Source organism: Tubulanus polymorphus, chromosome 2, assembly GCF_964204645.1.
Source record: "Tubulanus polymorphus chromosome 2, tnTubPoly1.2, whole genome shotgun sequence".
In the NCBI taxonomy this organism is placed as follows: domain Eukaryota; kingdom Metazoa; phylum Nemertea; class Palaeonemertea; order Tubulaniformes; family Tubulanidae; genus Tubulanus; species Tubulanus polymorphus.
Window position 1 is genome coordinate 18,367,779 of NC_134026.1, and position 17,881 is coordinate 18,385,659.

Below are 17,881 nucleotides of genomic sequence, written 5' to 3' on the forward strand. Positions count from 1 at the left end.
GTTGTATTAAAGCTTATTTCATGTGAATCGGTTGAGAATTTTTGGAATTACAGTCGATTGAAGTGGAGAAGTCATTGTCAGATTGACAATTTGTTGCCACCCTTGTTTTTATATTATACAGGGATAGTGGACCTGGTCATTGATATTGGTTTTATTCATTCACTATCAATTGTGACAAGTCCCTGTGGGCCTGACTGAGTTTTTCTCTGGCAAATTCATTTTGTGGATACTCAACACTAGACCACAGGGACTTGACACAAAAGGATTTTGACCCCAGTATCCTACTGTCTAGTGTCTGTCACACCTGCTCGCCGTGCGATGTTAGGTATGTTCATGTCCGCGCGGGGCGCCACTATCGATTGTGACGACCATTATTGATTAGGAAAAGTGTGATGCGCGTTTTTACTACGCGTTTTGACATCGCGTAGTAAAGTCATTCATAAAACCTGTCTATCAATGCAAATGAGCTAAAATCTTTTGGAATCAACCAATAAGATCGATCTTTATCACTGGGGGGTTGGTTTAGTGTATAAATCCGCATTTTAGTCGAAGAAAATAGAAATCGAAAAATACCCTTTTTCAAGAGCAAAATTCGTCAGCTTAGGACCCGGAATAAGCGACGAATCATCAGGAATCAAAAGGTTTAGGATCTTAAAATTCAAATACTGAAGACCGCATGATTTTATTTCGTGTCGGGGCTGAGTGATCGCTGCCGGAAAAGTCGATGTCTAAGTTTTGCGTTGAAGCGAGCGATACAAAATGGCGGCCGGCACTTGTTATTGAATGACGACGCGCCGCGCTGCTCGTGATGAGATCAATATTCAACAATTATTCATCGGTCTAGCGGTGAATTATTGTATTTATTTTCCGATTCATAATTATTCATCACTATATTTCTGAATTTTTTTTTGCGCGCGGATCGCCACTACGCTCCCGTCGGTAAAGCGGCTGTTGAAAGAGGGAGGCGTCTAATGGGATGAATTGAGGCTTGTGACGGGCAAAAATAGCGTGATGGGACAATGAGGCTCCCGAGGGGATTTTCCAAAAGCAGCAAAATTGAAGTATATATAAAATATTGTTGAAATTTAGAAAAAAAAACTGATTGATTTTATTATGATATCATGAATATATTTCAAATTTCAGCGTTTTGAGCTAGGCCAAGCCTAATTTTCTGCTTTTCTTAACTAAAATTCATTTAGCAAATAATATATAAAATTGGTATATTTAAATCAATTTGCAATAGGAGCCTATGGCTATAGACCTAACTGACAGGCCTTGATAATCATGTTTATTCATTTCAAAAATCATGTAGTGAAAAAAAAATTTCATTTGAAATCATATCAATATTTCTCAATATTTCACATTTTTTCTTGCCGTTACCATGGAAACCTAATAATAATAATCTATATAATAATAGATATTCCTAGATAAACTTAGGGCAAACATAAACTATTGATAACTAGTTATTCTATCCCCTTTCTACATCATAACTTTTGATCTAACATCGATATTTTCATTATTTTACCATTTTTCGGCTGGTTTCCATGGAAACCAAAGGCATTTGGAATCAGATAAAAATTTTGGGTCTGTCAATTGTCACCTGAAAGTGCTATGAGTGTATTGCTCTTTAAATTTCTAGTCTATATCTTTTAGTTTAAGAGATATTGAAGTTTGTTTACATGAAATATTGCCTTCTTAGATCACAGTTTTTGTGTATTGAAACATGAAGACACTTTTCGCTCAAATTTTCAAACTTCAATTTGCGATATCTCGAAAACTACTGAAGATAATTCAAAAATTTAAAAAGCATATTGTTATTTGAGCCCTCCCCATTCCAACAAGCTTTCTTTCAGTAAGATTGGAGCTATTTGAATTTTTTATGGATATAGCTAGCGATGTTTTGGTCCGTAATTTTGTTAATAATTGGTTTATCTGTTCATGATGCATCAATTTGTTCAGTAAGGAATTTGCATTCAGAAATAAATCATGAACTGGCATAGATTTGTTTGTGTTTTCATCTATCAGCGATAGTTTACTTAGCATACGCTCGCGTAATGGTGAAAAACTGCTTTTATGGCCTGTCACGTGGCGCCACCTACTGTATTTTGATATGCTAATGATCAGGTGATGATGTCACTGTAATGTTTCTGAGCGTCCGCGGAGTGGATTTTTCAGCATTACGCGAGCGTATGCTGAGTAAACTATCGCTCATATATGAAAACAAAAACAACTTTAGTAAAAATTGTTGTTTATTTCTGAATGCAAATTCCTCACTGAACAAATTGATGCGTAATAGTAGATAAACCGATTATTAACGAAATTACTGAGCAAAACGTCGCACAGAGAGCAGGATAGTCAGTAACCTGTCTGCGGTTTAGTTTCACGATCGGATATTTTCACAAACCACAGTCAGGAATGGGAAGGTCATTTTTCAATGAAATCTTCGTGAGTCAATTTGACTCACCAGTAATTTGCCTGGCATTTTCTCGTCTTTTGAGATATCCGTCTAATTTTTGTTGTAATCAACGCACAACAGATTCGTAGTTTGTTTGATACCTATAACACCACACCTGACGATCTTAATCCATGTGCAAATCGGCCGTGAAGTGAGAGTAAATTTCCGTCAATTCAACAGCGGCCATTTTGAAAACTTGTGGAGGGTGCTGGCACCTGTGGACTGAGGCCAGGACAACAGCACAAACTAACGAAACGAAACGACGAAATTGAAAAAAATTAAGAAATCAACACTATTTCACATTTTTCTTCATCCAGAATTTATTGATTGATTAATCATGGAAAGCACGAATATTTGAAATGTGTGTTGGAAAACCATCAAAAATAAAAATTGTCGTCTTGGAAGTTTTATATAAATCCTTGTAGATCACCTTGTCTATCATGCCACATGTATGCAATACAGCGAAATGGCGGCCAATGGTGAAATTTGTGGTGAAATTAATCAATTTCTCAAAATAATGATGATCAATCGCTCGAAACATACATAAAATTGGATTATATTGAAAGGTACCTGTGTTAGTTTGTGGATAAAGCCATTAATTGTGGACTGAAGTGAATAGAAAGTATATTTTTGAAGTGTTACTTTTTTCAACCGTGTTTTGGCCCTTGTCATCCCTAACATTGGTATAAGCCCATGCGATTATAAAAAGCTTACCACCAACGATTAGGTAACTAAAAGAGCAGGTGTGAAAGACAGTATTACTGGTCTTAAGCACCGTTTCTTTTCAAAAATCATGGTCATTTTTAGCCCACTTGGGACTGTAGGGGAAGTTTTAATGTAATGTCTTGATATTTGGGTTACACATGTATCTACCTTAGACTCATCTTCAGCCCAAAAACTGACCCTGTCAGAATCAAGATGGCCGACTGGCAGCCATTGTTGTTTGTCAAAATCAGCACTTTTTATACTTTTTTAGCCCACTTGGGACTTTAGTCCCAGCGGGCTATTGCGTTCACTTTTCGTCCGTCCGCCCATCCGTAGACAGAATCCAGTTATTTTGGGAAGTTTTGAAGACACTTCAAGGTAACGTCTTGATATTTGGGTTATACATGTATCTACCCTAGACACATCTTCAGCCCGAAAACTGGCCCTGTCAGAATCAAGATGGCCGACAAGCAGCCATTGTTGTTCGCCAAAATCAGCACTTTTTACACATTTTTGAACTTTTTGAGGGAAATTTTGAAGACGCTTCGTTCAATTACCTTGATCTTTCGTGAAATATATGTGAATCCCCCCAGGGCCCATCAACATAACAAAAATTGGGTTGGTCGGACTCAAGATGGCCGTCCTATGACCTTTTTAGTGCCCAAAAATGTTAATTTTGGCCCGAATTCTGAGTCCTGTAGCTTCCTACTGGTTTGCCATTTCTCATTGCAATTTGTGATGGGTATTCTTTGGAAAGGGATGTTTTATACCTGAGATAGGTATTTTTCATCAGCCAATTATGACGCAATTGGCGGCCATCTTTGTGTCACCAGTACTCATTCATAAGTGGGAAAAAGTTTTTCCACATTATATTGATACCTAAGCGTATTTTGCTACTGCAATCTATTAGAAAGTTGTAGCTCATAACGTGTTCTATGATTGTGGTGAGTTTCAAGGTAATTGGATTTCGTATATGGCCACCAGGGGGCGTTGAATAATACAATATCTTAGTATTTCTATATTATATTCGTATCAATGCATATTTTGTAACCACAATCAATTGGAAAGTTGTAGCTCATGACATCATCTATGATTGTTGCGAGTTTTAGGGACATTAGTTTTTCTATATGGTCACCAGGGGGCGTTGAATAGTAGAATAACTTAGTATTTCCTTATTATATTGGTACCTAGGCATATTTTGTTACCGTGATCAATTGCAAAGTTGTAGTTCATGACATGTTCTATGATTGTGGTGAGTTTTGAGGTCATTGGGTTTTGAATATGGTCACCAGGGGGCGTTGAATAGTAGAATGACGTAGTATTTCCATATTAAATTGGTAACGAGGCATATTTTGTTATCACAATCAATTACAAAATCGTAGCTGCTGACATGTTCTATGATTGTGGTGAGTTTCAAGGTCGTTGGTTTTTGTAAATGGTCACCAGGGGGCGTTGAATATTGAAATTGTTAGATTGTTGAGCATTTGAAACCACTTCCCAAGTGGGCATGGTGTCCCTGGACCCCCAGTTTACTTTTTGAGGGAAATTTTGAAGACGCTTAAATCAATTACTTTGATATTTCGCATATATTTGAACCCCCCAAGGGCCCATCACCATAAGAAAAATTGGGTCGATCTGACTCAAGATGGCCGTCCTATGACCTTTTTAGTGGCCAAAAATGTCAATTTTGGCCCAAATTCTGAGTCCTGTAGCTTCCTACTGGTTCGCCATTTCTCATTGCAATTTGTGATGGGTAAGCTTATTCTTTGGAAAGGGATGTTTTATACTTGAGCCAGGTATTTTTTATCGGCCAATTATGACACAATTGGCGGCCATCTCAGTATCATCAGTTCTCATTCATAGGTGGGAAAGAGTTTTATTTTGTATATATAAGCATTTTTGTTACCACAATCAATTGCAAAGTTGTAGCTCATGACATCATCTATGATTGTGGTGAGTTTTTAGGACATTAGTTATTCTATATGGTCACCAGGGTGGCATTGAATAGTAGAATAACTTAGTATTTCCTTATTAGATTGGTACCTAGGCATATTTTGTTACCATGATCAATTGCAAGTTGTAGATTTTGACATGTTCTATGGTTGTGGTGAGTTTCAAGGTCATTGGGTTTTGCATATGGTCACCAGGGGGCGTTGAATAGTAGAATTACTTAGTATTTCCATATTAAATTGGTAACGAGGCATATTTTGTTTTCACAATCAATTACAAAATCGTAGCTGCTGACAGGTTCTATGATTGTGGTGAGTTTCAAGGTCATTGATTTTTGTATATGGTCACCAGGGGCATTGAATATTGAAATTGTTAGATGGTTGAGCATTGGAAACCACTTCCCAAGTGGGCGTGGTGTCCCTGGACCCCTAGTTTACTTCCAGACTGGTGCGGTACAGATGCGGATTTTGTCGATTTTTTCAGATTAACCGCATGATTTAACAATCTTAAAGACATACAAATCTCACTCAAACCTCTTGGTCTAATGCAGAAATTCGTTATCTTTAAGAATAATCTTACTTGAAGCGGATGGGATTATTAATAACGAAGTTACAAACTGTTGAAGTGACATACTTATCGACAGATCTGACAGAGATTTGGCTCCCTTGTCTTTTTCTATAGTACCTAGGATACTGGGGTCAAAATCCTTTTCTGTCATGTCCCTGTGCACTGCACACTACATTCCAAACTTGAATTGAACTTGAACTTGAAGTTTTAGATGTTTCTGGCCCTGACTGGTCTGTCTCCAGTTCCTGCTCTGCTGCTGAGTGCCCAGGCTGAGTGGTAGTTGCTGGGGATCTGGGGTTTTTAGGCCAGCCGTGGACCGAGCCTGTTACTATACAAATGGAGCGAATTTAAATGACATGGTTTCGCAAAGGCTTTTTTACTGTGCAACTGAGTATATATGCATACAAGTCATTCATTAAAGCATTATCCATTGTCCAAACTCTACATAGCTGAATTTTTAAAGAGGGCCTCGTTAGAATTTATATGAGCTCTTTCACGAATATCTGATCACAAAAATATTGGTTTTGAAAAGCCAATCAGAAAGCAAAGACTCCTATGATTGGCTTAGCCGCATAAATCAGCAGGTGTTCACGTGAACCTGCGGTATCGTCTACCGTTTTACTTCTGGGTTTTATTTTAAGATCTAAAATTGTATATAACGATCGATTTCTGTGAAAGCTTTAGTTGATTTGGTTTTTGGGAGGAATATTTTTATTAGCACTACAGAAAATATCATTGACCATTGTGCAAAGTCCGGGAAAAATAGCTTTTTCTTAAATCGGATAGATGACCTTGATATGCTAATTAGCCACGTGCTCAAACTACAAATTCAATCAAATTTTATGCCGCAAAAAATATCAAATCCAATTCAATTTTACTTTATTGAACAAATAAAAACATCAAATCCAATTCAATTTTGTTTTATTGAGCAAATTTCAGAAAATTCAATTCTATTCCGCATTAAAATCAATAAAATCTTGTTGATAATTTATCTATATGATCTGAGCGGTTATCATGGTTGTTCTGCCATAAATTACAAAATGAATACAATTTGATGATGATGCGGCTCCGCACTCTCTCGTAAATAATTCAATCACATAACCAAATGTGCAAAATCAACAAAACGCGTACGTTGAAAATATTTCATGCAGCTAATTGAAAAACAGAAGCTGTAATTTGGGAAATTGCTATAACTATCTTGTAGCTTGTGGAAACTGAATATAGCATACCCTATCTTGTTTTTTTTTTTAATTTTGGTCTTTCATGTGGTACAAAAATCAATATTTGTATTATGCAACTTCAATTCCACTTGGGTTATGGGTGTATTGTTAATTCAATGAGGGTAGGGTGCAAATGCATGGTTAGCCTATTTCTGCCTTCAGCTATGAATAACATGAAAGAGGGCCGTACTACTCGCAGCCCTAGTTTAAAAAAAATGAATGCTCGCCCTGTTGATCGATATTTTATGACCCTTTGACTGAAAATCATGGATTCCATGTGGGAACATCTACACATTTGCGCACATTCCCTGGGTAGTGATGCGAGGACACGCAGTAAATAGCATCAATGTCCCTGCAATTTATACCGATCCATAGTGCCCAACCTGCTGCGTTTATAAACAATCATCTCATTACTGCATTTATAAACAATCATTTCATTATGCATATTCAGTGCATGCATATTCATACAGTCGGTCTACCCAGGAATTGGTTGTTCAGAATACGTACTGTTAAAGCGTAGACGTAGGCTGATTAGAGGCTGGCAGAGTACTATAGAGTACTACTATTTTATTTTTTCAAATCTATGACCATAGGCCAGAGTTTTGATAGTATAGATCCAGTGGCGGATCAAAATGTTTTACAAATGAATATTCAGCCACATTAACCTTGGAAACTGAAGTGTATGGCAGACGCTATGCATAAAACCTACTACCATAGCATTAGGTACATGTAAATCCTTGAGAGATACTAACCAATTATGTAGCCTTCCGCCCCAGACAGTTTTAGGACTAAAAGTAGGCCCCTATTAGTTTACACATTGATTTGTTACTATAAAATCTTAGAATGTCCAGATACAGTTTGCATTTGGCGCACAACTCTACAATGACCACCTCATATTCTAAAAAGACTACTGTCTACAGATCAACGTCCTCCATCAACCGAGTTTTCACAAGTGGGGATTATACAGATACCACCACGAAAAATTTGATTGTGTGAATCATCCCATAGAAATGGAGCATGTGACATAGAATTTTTCCGGGAACCACATCAATTAGAGGACAATTAAAAGTATTGATTAGGCCAAAAATGATACCTTGCCTCTCATTCCCCGGCCTGGTCAGATAGATTAACGGTAAAAATCGTAAGTATAAAATGCTGCTGGCCAGGCCTAGAGTTAGGAGATATTAGAAGTATATGGTAACGAAAATCTAATTCATTTTCAATGGACTTTCATCTAGATTTTTAGCCTCCCTCATCAGAAATTAGCCAAATCACTCCTCTTGATAAACTCAGATGATCTTTAGGTTCATATATAAGGTGGATTTTACAAATCAACATTGAAAGAATTTGAGAAATTATGGATAGATTTTAATTGAATCTGAGAAGAAACCCAGGAGTTGTCTGAATGCGCACTAGCGAACCTGTCGGATCCTCGCTTGCCACAAAAGGAATCCTCGATTGCCACACTTGAATGTAGTCCTCATTAGGCAGTCTCTTGCTTATTTTTTCCATTCTGGCTATTTAGAAAAATAGTTGAATAGTTGACGTACCCTCGAAAATTGGGAAAAACTGGAAGGAGGTAGGAATGATCCAACATCTGGCAATCAAACTAGACCTACAGGCCTACTGACAGGTATTTGACAAACAATAAGAACTTCTGAAAACCATATCCTGTACTTATAATTTTTTTTATTTTAAGAATTTTCAGTGAAAACTGTTGTATAAAATTTAAAAAATGGCTGGCCTGATGGAAATATGTCAATTTTTTGCTCGCGTTAGCGAGCCTATGTCAACGGTCTGGCTGATTGATTAAATTATTATGTATATCATAAATTTTCTTCTCCGGCTTCATTAGTGGTTTAAAGTGCCAAATATAGCTAAGATAAACGGCTTGCAGACAGTTTTTAGGAAGATAAGAAAAATAGACATACAGCTTGGCAATTGCTTCAGATGTTCAAACCCTCCTTGGGTGGCTTCCCGCCGACGGTGCTCGGGATGTTTGTCTCTAAATCTAAATCTAAATTCCATATGTGCTCTCCCCTGATGATGACCCTGGATCCGCCCCTGTTAATTTGAAAGTTTTAAAGTGAAGTTTTAATTTTACATTGAAAAGTAAAGTTTGTTAATATCTCCAGATATCACATTGGGCCGAACGATTTTCTTTTTATAGCCTAAGCAAAAAAACTAAGACGATTTTTCTTTTATTTATTGCAGAACAAGCACATACAGATACATAATCAAAAACCCCAGGAACTGTATCCCAAGCCCATCAGCCAGCGCCTGAGGCATCAAGGCCAACTGCTTAGACACACGTTTTTTACTATTCATTGCCTTACCTACCCAAGTATCATAACCTAACCCTTTAGACTCTTAAGCAAGCCTAATTTTCTGTGGTTGAAAAGACGGGCATACTCTGGACCCCTAGTTTTCTAGGGGTGTGCTTAGCCCAACCTAATGTCTACTGTTAAGTAAATGTGATTATTTATTTATATTCAGAAATTTGATTGGAGAACATGATTGAAGGATTGAAGTAACTCATAAGAAGAAAACTACGGTATAGCCTGCACCACTTACGTTAAACTACGGTACTGATTGGAAGTGGGTACTGTACAGGAAGTACGTCATAAAACAGAAGAAAGCTGCAAATCATTGGATTAGACCAATCATATTTGAGTAATTGAGGAAGTTTATCATTATGTACTGTTTGCAATGGTTGTTACCGGTGCTACTCATTCCGAAACCTTTGAATCCTGCATTTTTCTACAACCACGCGATGTTCATGATATTCTACCTGGCCGGATTCTTCCTCGAACGAAAGCCGTGTACGATTTGCAGCATTGTGTTTCTGACTGCGTTGTTTCTGATCTGTTACAGTTGCGTCGGCAACTGCGCGCTGTGGCCGTGTCAGAGCGATTGTGAGAACGAATTCGGGACGTGTTGATCGGTTGTTTTTATCGCTCGGCGCGTTAGCTAGTGTCAGATAATGATACTCGAAGCAAATGTCGAAGGCTTACGTGATATAATGTGTTTGCCAAGTTGTATGGAATGAGTAAACCTCATTGTATAATGCTGAAGTGCATAAAACTTTTAGTCTTTCAAATTTAACTCATCCATCCTGAAAATATTCCCTGTTTAATCCTCTTTTAACTGCCTCATCCTTAACCCTTACTGGTTCTTCCATTGTTTCCACTTCTATTCGTGTGTGCAACAGTAGTTTGACTTTCGAGGTATTTTCCCAGCGATATTTGACCCTCTTTTTTACATTCGCACATATTTTTGTGTTGTGCAGCATTCTAATATTTGAATTAAGTATGGATAACTTCGTACATACCAGGGTACCAAAATATTTTGCAACTTTTATGTTAAAATGTGTACGGTACAAATGAGGTTTAAAAGAATATCACAAATGGAACGTAAATACATAGCACTGAATTTGATAGGAAAAACATGATTGGTGTTTGATATGTATATATATAGATTAATTCTCTAGGGGCTTCATCATAAGAAACATGGTTGCGCTGAGGCAAGATGGTCATTGCGTAACTGTTTTTGTGCCAAAAACGTAATTTTTGGTCTGGATTCGGAGGCTTATTGCTTCTAGTTTGTCTTATTTCAATAAAATTAGCAATTGGCATGATTAACATATCAAACAGATTTTTCAATCAGTCAATTGTTGTACAATCGCTGGCCATCTGTTGATTAATATCAAAGTGGGCATGATGTCCCTGGACAGAAATATCATGAAGTGTTTATTTTGAAATTGTCCCATATCGCTAGGACTAGATTCTTGAAATCCGCAACCATATGGCCTGACTATAGCATGCTATAGCTGAACTATAGTATGCTTAATATGTGAACCTCAGCACATACAGTCAAAGCTTGTTATACTGCCATCCGTTATACAGCCAAATTCACCTATCGCCAACAATTTCCTTGTGCACAGTTCATTTAGTATCTATAAGTATGAAAATAACTCTCGTCAGACCACCTCTCACCATCAGCCTTAATGCCAACGAAATCATGGAACGGTCCTATTCAAACTAATAGAAAAAACGTTCGTTATACCGCCAATTATCTTTCGTCAATGACGTTTCCAGTCCTTTGGCTAGGATCGGTACATGTGGTCGGAAAGATTACACATTATCTAAATGAAATGAGCTAAGACATTTACCCTCGCCTAAATTAAGATCAACTCATGTTAAATAATGTCTAATTTTGGATTTGGTTAATAGTCATGTCTTTTATACTATGTCAACTCTCATGATCGCCATTTCGTTATACCGCCACATTCTTTATACCGCCAAAATTTTGACTGTCCCGGGGCTGGCGTTATAACGAGCTTTAACTGTAACTCATTAAATCATTTCTCGTCAATAAGGGTCACAAGTTACCATCACCATGGACTATTTCAGTGTGACGTGCAAGTTGCACAATATCTTGCTATAGTAGTTATAATGTCATGTTTAGATATGCTTCATACATGATAGCAGCGCCGTCAGAACGGGGGCGGCTGAAGCCGCCCCCGTTCTGACGGTGCTGCAAAAAACCAAAAATTGCTCAACAAAAAATTTTTAATGCTTTTTACAAAAGCACGCTGTACCACGTAGCAGCTCGTCGTTTTCTGTACTATGTGGTTGGCTCATGGGCTCAAAACGCATCTCTGGCGATTGAATTTTCAAAATTTTTCTGGGCAACCCCCGTTCAGAAATAGGCCTCGCCACTGAAAATCCCTTCCGATGGCTCTGGATAGTCGTCTTATGATATAAGTATGACACTTTACTTGGCGTAGATATTGAATGCAACCAATTCTATGAAAAAATATTTTATAAATAAGTATCTTATAGATAAATATCTCTCATACGCTGTTCAATCAAATGGATAAACCACAATTTGTGGAGCTATTGAGCTGATGATCCAAATATATGATGAAATTTATTTTTCACATAAGATAAAATAAGTTTCCCATACTCATGTACCTCATTTTGTTTTTAACAATATTATATATAATGGGTAAATCAGATAGGGGGTCATTCATTTATTATGTACGCATAAGGATAGGGGGAGGGGTCAGTGCAATTGCGTACTGTAATGCTAAATGTATATGAAAAATATGGCCGATTTTGCGTACAGAGGGGGAGGGAGGTTGGAAAATTCAAATTTTATGTGTACGTAATAAATGAATGACCCCAAGATAAACAGAGAAATATTAACTCAGTGGGAATAAACATTAAGTCCATTGTATATGATAGTATGATAAATTTACATGCATTTACAATGATAGGCCCTATGAGAGGAAGGGGTCTATCATCAGACACACTTTCCCCAAACCACATTTTGTGAGGCTTTTCAAGCCCACATTTTGTCGTAGTCCCAGCGGGCTATAGCATTCACTTTACGTCTATCCGTCTGCGTGTCCATCTATGGTGCCTACTGATGCTACTATTTTTACTTGCGTAACTCAAATGAAAGAAAGAGGATTAATTGATTACAAAACTTTCGTTTTTATGCACAAATATTGGACATGTCTGTTTAACTTGCTTCTATTATATACTTGAGGACATTTAGTTTTCATTTTTCTAAAGATTGCTCAATATATCAATATATCAATTTAGCTCTTGTCTTGATGGCCATAATAAATAAGTAATAGATCTTGCACTAGTTATTTATTGTCCATGGATCTGTCTGTCTAAAATCTATTATATGGATAAATAAGAGCTGTGTCACCCCCTTGAAGTCGACTACACGTATTGATGTTATTGCATATCTTGTAGGAACGTTTATATCCCACATTTTATTTGTTTCCAATAAATCTCTTCAGTTTACCTAGGGGCGAATTTTGAGGGGCTGACTTCGACTGGAGCACAAAGAAATGAAAAGGGCAAATATATACTGAAAAAGAACGAGTGTCTACACAGAGCAATTGCGAAGCCAAAACATTGTTCTGGAAAATTGTGAACTTTCATTGTATTTTGATGCTATTTCCAAGGCACTTCAGTGACATTGAAGAGGACATAAGCTAAGTCTTTGGCAATGGAATACTACTCTTTGATAATATTAACAGAAAAATTGCCCTGATAAAACATAGCTGTTGTTTTTGAACAGGCATGGGAAAATTGCGACGGAACGACGTGCTTGTGATCTCATCTGGATCCACCCCTGTTACCTATAACACATCATGGTACATGTATATATTGTATCTAAATGAATCGCAGTAGATATATTATCCAAATGAACAGAATAAGTACATACACTTAACCTTAGCTCCAGTCATAACTTTGACATCTTTCCCTGGGTATCATTCTTTTTGATTGCCAGCTAATGAATAAAATCATGCCGTAAGTTGGCGGGAAAGTCTAGAAAAAATAAATTCCAGTATACCATCCAAGTGGGCAGAGAGACAATGATCACAAACAAAAATTATACTAAAGAAGTATCCAGTTTTATTTGTTTTCTTCAATATTTTCTTTTTTGTGATCATCTATAAGTTTACCGATGCGGTTGCACTATGACTTGAGGGGACTTCTTTTAAGCTGATATGAGGGGTAAAAAATGTTTTCAATATATCGTTAAACGATGATGTGCTTATACTGTATTATGTTTATCATATAGATATCGCCAGTACGATATAAGCTTAGTCGACTGTAGTGTAATATGGTTGCAGAAGTTACATACTCTTAACCCTTTCAGTGCTCTTCACTGCAGGACAGTGTATAAATCAGTGATGGACTGTGCTAGAACTCCAACGTTATTAGTGATTAATTTTCATCTCTATTGAAAGATTGCAGCACCTCTCAAACACTTGTTAAATATTTGTAACTAACCGTACACCTCATAGCGATGTAGACGCATTACGGCAGTATACCTATTATTTAATGCACCGAGGTGGAATTTTTCAAAAACTTTCAGATTTTCTCCAGCACTAGGGTATTGATTAGTCAGCAATGGAAGGGTTAGACAGTGCATAAGTACTGTGACCAATCACGCTTGTGCAACTTCTCTTGTGAATGGCTCTATTTTAATCGGTGAAGCAGTGGCTTCGTGTCCTACTGCAGGTCAAACCTACTTAGCTCATGACTTGAATGAATCATTTTGCAGTTGTAATTAACCTGTTGTAAAAAATATTGATAAATCTGATCTTATACTCGGCATACTAGAAACAGGTTGGATCATCAACAGCAATTTTGTATTAATCATTAAAAAATTCTTTTGAAAAGTAGTGTTGTGAAAAAATGTATCTTGGTAATGTAATTTTTGGACTCTATTAAAATTGATGTGTTGAAAAAAAAAAAGAATTCTGCTTTTCACGTTCTTCATTTTGAACTAGCTCATTACCATTTGTTAGCCATTTTGTATTTTGTAATTTCCTGGCTTCCCATGGGTAAACAGTAGAAGCGAATTTATTGAAGCGTTTATGGTCTGTACTTGCCAAATTTATTTGACGATGATTGCTCATAGCCGTAGTGCCAGGACTGCGCAGGGCCGTCGGAAGGAAAATTTTGGTGGGGCGGCTATTGTTTATATTGATGATCTGATTGCCGAGCAGCTGTATTTCAAAAGGGTCTAGGGGTCCTCCCCCAATTTTTTTTTTTTGATTTTCCCAAGCTCTGAGATTGATTCTTAGGGATTCTGGCTATGAAAATCATGATATTATTCATTACGAGAGGACAGAACATTAAAAAAAATATTTTTAGTTCAGTCACAAAGTGGGGCGGCTGTGGCCGCCCCTGCCGCCCCCGTTCCGACGGCCCTGCTGCTAACCGCTAACCGAATGTAAACCGCTTTAGACAACCGGTATAGAATTTTTAAATTTTCTTAGCCACAAATGACCCTGCAGAACATTGATTACAATATTGAAACATAAAAACACAATCCGCTGTCCCAGATAAAAAATACTCCTTGCTAAAATTCTATTCAATTCAGTAGTTCTTCATGATAAAAGAAAAGATGGTGTATAAAATGTATACATAACAATGAGAGAAAATCAACATTAATGCAAGTTACTCAATTGAATGATACATTCAACCCCCATACCGTTTACCGCCAGGTTTTCTCAATGTACATCTCAATACATATACATAGTAAAACACCCTCGATATACCGCCATACGCTCTCCTCGATATACCGCCATACGCTCTATACTGCCAAAATCGTTCTGCAAAATTGTATATCGGGGGCGACTGTATTTACATGTACGGAGAGGTAACGGGTAAAAATACCCCCGGTAAATATTCCCCCTGTAAAAATCCCCCATCATGGGGGATTTTTACCTATGATAGGTAAAAATCCCCCAGATTTGATTTCACAGCAATATTCAACAAAATACTTCAATATTCTTATGTTGAAAAACTTATAGTAGTTTTCATCCTCGCTTGCCAGGGGTCCAGTATCACTCCCGAACTCGCTTCCACCAGCGGAACAGCTTTAGCGTAGTGGGTTCGAATCCCTTGACGGGTGAAGATGAGTAGATTTCAAAAATTTCAGATTTTCCGTGATGTTTTTCACAATAATCACCTTGGATAATCAATGACTTTGACCAAGCGACGTGCATAAAAATGACATTATTCTGTGACTTTTAGCTAGTAAAATGCATAAAAATGATATTATCGTATTTCTGAAAATTTCTATGACGAAATCTAGTTCAAAAGTAATAGCAAAATATCTGTGTACCCTATCTATGTACTAAGTATTATTGTAAAAAGTATTATCTGTTTTCATTTAGGTTTTTTACTTAAATTTGATAGAAAACTGAAATAGGGGGGATTTTTACCTTGATTCGTACTGAGAAGGTGGATATGGGATAAGGTATGCAAGGCTTTGAACCCAACATTTTTAGCTTATAAATGGGAAGAAAGTAGTATCTTGGATTGGTCTTCCTTGTTGAGACTTCCAGGTCGGGAATATTTTACAAATATCTGAGTTCATATTCCTCGGATTTTTCCATTCAGAGCACAACATCATAAAATGAAATACAGTTTGAATTTCCCTACATACAGCGCAAAGTCTATGCTCTGGGGTTTTTTTCATATGCCCTTAAACTGAGAGTATGCAAATAGGGGAACCTTTGAATATTGGGAAAATGAAAACATTTGATCCTTTGAGATAGCCAGATCGGACCTTGCAGTTCGATGCGTTTGCCGAGTCTCTGGATTGATATTTTTTATCTACTTGGGGACCTTTTATCCAATATGGGTAAATTCGTCGACTGGGAGCAACTGAAATATGATGTCATGGGGAGTTGAAACTTTGTATTTTGCTCTCAACATAAATAAATTGTTTTTTGTTCGTAATTCCGATGTGAAGAAGGTAAAACAGCTCACTCTCCACCATTCTGGTGAAACCAAGTGTTGACTAAATAGACAGATAGATGGCGTCTAGATGAGTTCAAACAGTGTTGACCAGGATATCCTAACATGAAAATGCTGTGTAAAGTAAAACAATTGGACAATTTATCAAAGAGGCATCCTTAAGATTAAAGAATGAACAATCAAGGCTCAAAATAGATTGACACACCAAGGGTAATGGACCAATATTTAGGCCCAGGGGATCAAGGGCATACAATGGTAGCACGGATGAGATGGGTTATAATCATTGCACTATCCGTGGTAAGAAAATTTGGAAAATAAGCCCATGCACTTGCAATTTCCAAGCATGTGAGCTTCTTTCAAACATGAAAACCACATCCATATTTCTAGCAAATTTTTCGCAATAAATATATGGAATGAAATTCCAAATATTGAAATTCAAAATCTAATTTTATTTTACATCATGATTAAATTATTGCTACATGTATTAACAAGAACGAATAAAACTAGACTGGGAGAGGTTTTTACACTGCAGTTAGTTTCCCATACAGCTGTCAAAGGTGAACACATTCCACAGTAACTTCCATCGGCAGGATGATTCTGTTAAACCACCCCATCAAAATCAATTGATCATGTTCGATTTGACGTAAACTCTTTTTATAAATCTGAATGAAAAGAACTGAACCTTTTAGAGGTAAAAGTGCCGTAAAAATGCTGTAAAAATTTGCTTTTTGTTTAAGCCAAATTATAGAGAGTAGAATCATAAATTTTGAAATTATTAAGTGTCCTTTTACTTTCTGACAGTGTCCATTTACTTAATGTGCATGTGTTTTTCTTTTTTATTTGTTTCTAAATTTTGAACAGCCCTATTCAAATCCCGGGCTGGGCCTATGTTCTGACTGCATCAGTTTTGATAGGGATGTGCCGCTATCCTAAGTACATGTAGAATCACGAGTAGAGTCAACTCGCTGCTAAACGCCGCTCGAACTTCACGGCTCGTTTGTCGAAATCCTCTGGATAGTGTCGGCGGTGTTTATTTTATATGAAATAACCCCCACTCTAAATCCTGGTTGGGCCTGCTACCCCTGTTAAAACTGTTTGATACTGAAAACCTAAATTAGAAAAACCTAAGTTAGAAAAGAATTATCAAAGTTGCATCCACTTCTATCAGTGCTGAGTAACAAGTGGATTCGAGTCCTGCTGGCTGCTTCCAGTGTGCGGGCAACACTTCAAAGGCCGTCGTCTCGTGAATCCATGTGGGTTAGTCTTTGGAAACCAAGATCCAAGTGACGTAGAGAAAAATTAAGGTGACGGACTGTGGATTCCAGGTCGTCTAGATGCAAGACCAAAGTAAATCGCGGATTTTTGTTATTCCCGGAAGACTCGGATGACTTGTAAAACCATGAAATGTACGTAATGATAGTCGAAACGTATAGAATAAACTCTAGCTCCAGGAAACATCTTCACACTGTACTTTTGAATATCATTTTTTTCGGTTATTGTGGGCGATTTTCTACATGATCGTCGATCCGATCAAAACCGTTTGCGGTACCGTACCGAGTCCTAAATATTCGAAAAAAAATACATTTCATAATGAAATGGTACCGGGTATCGGATTCTTCCTAGGTTACAGATTTGGTATTAAGTCGTTCATTTCGGGGGATATTTCAAGTCCCGTTTCA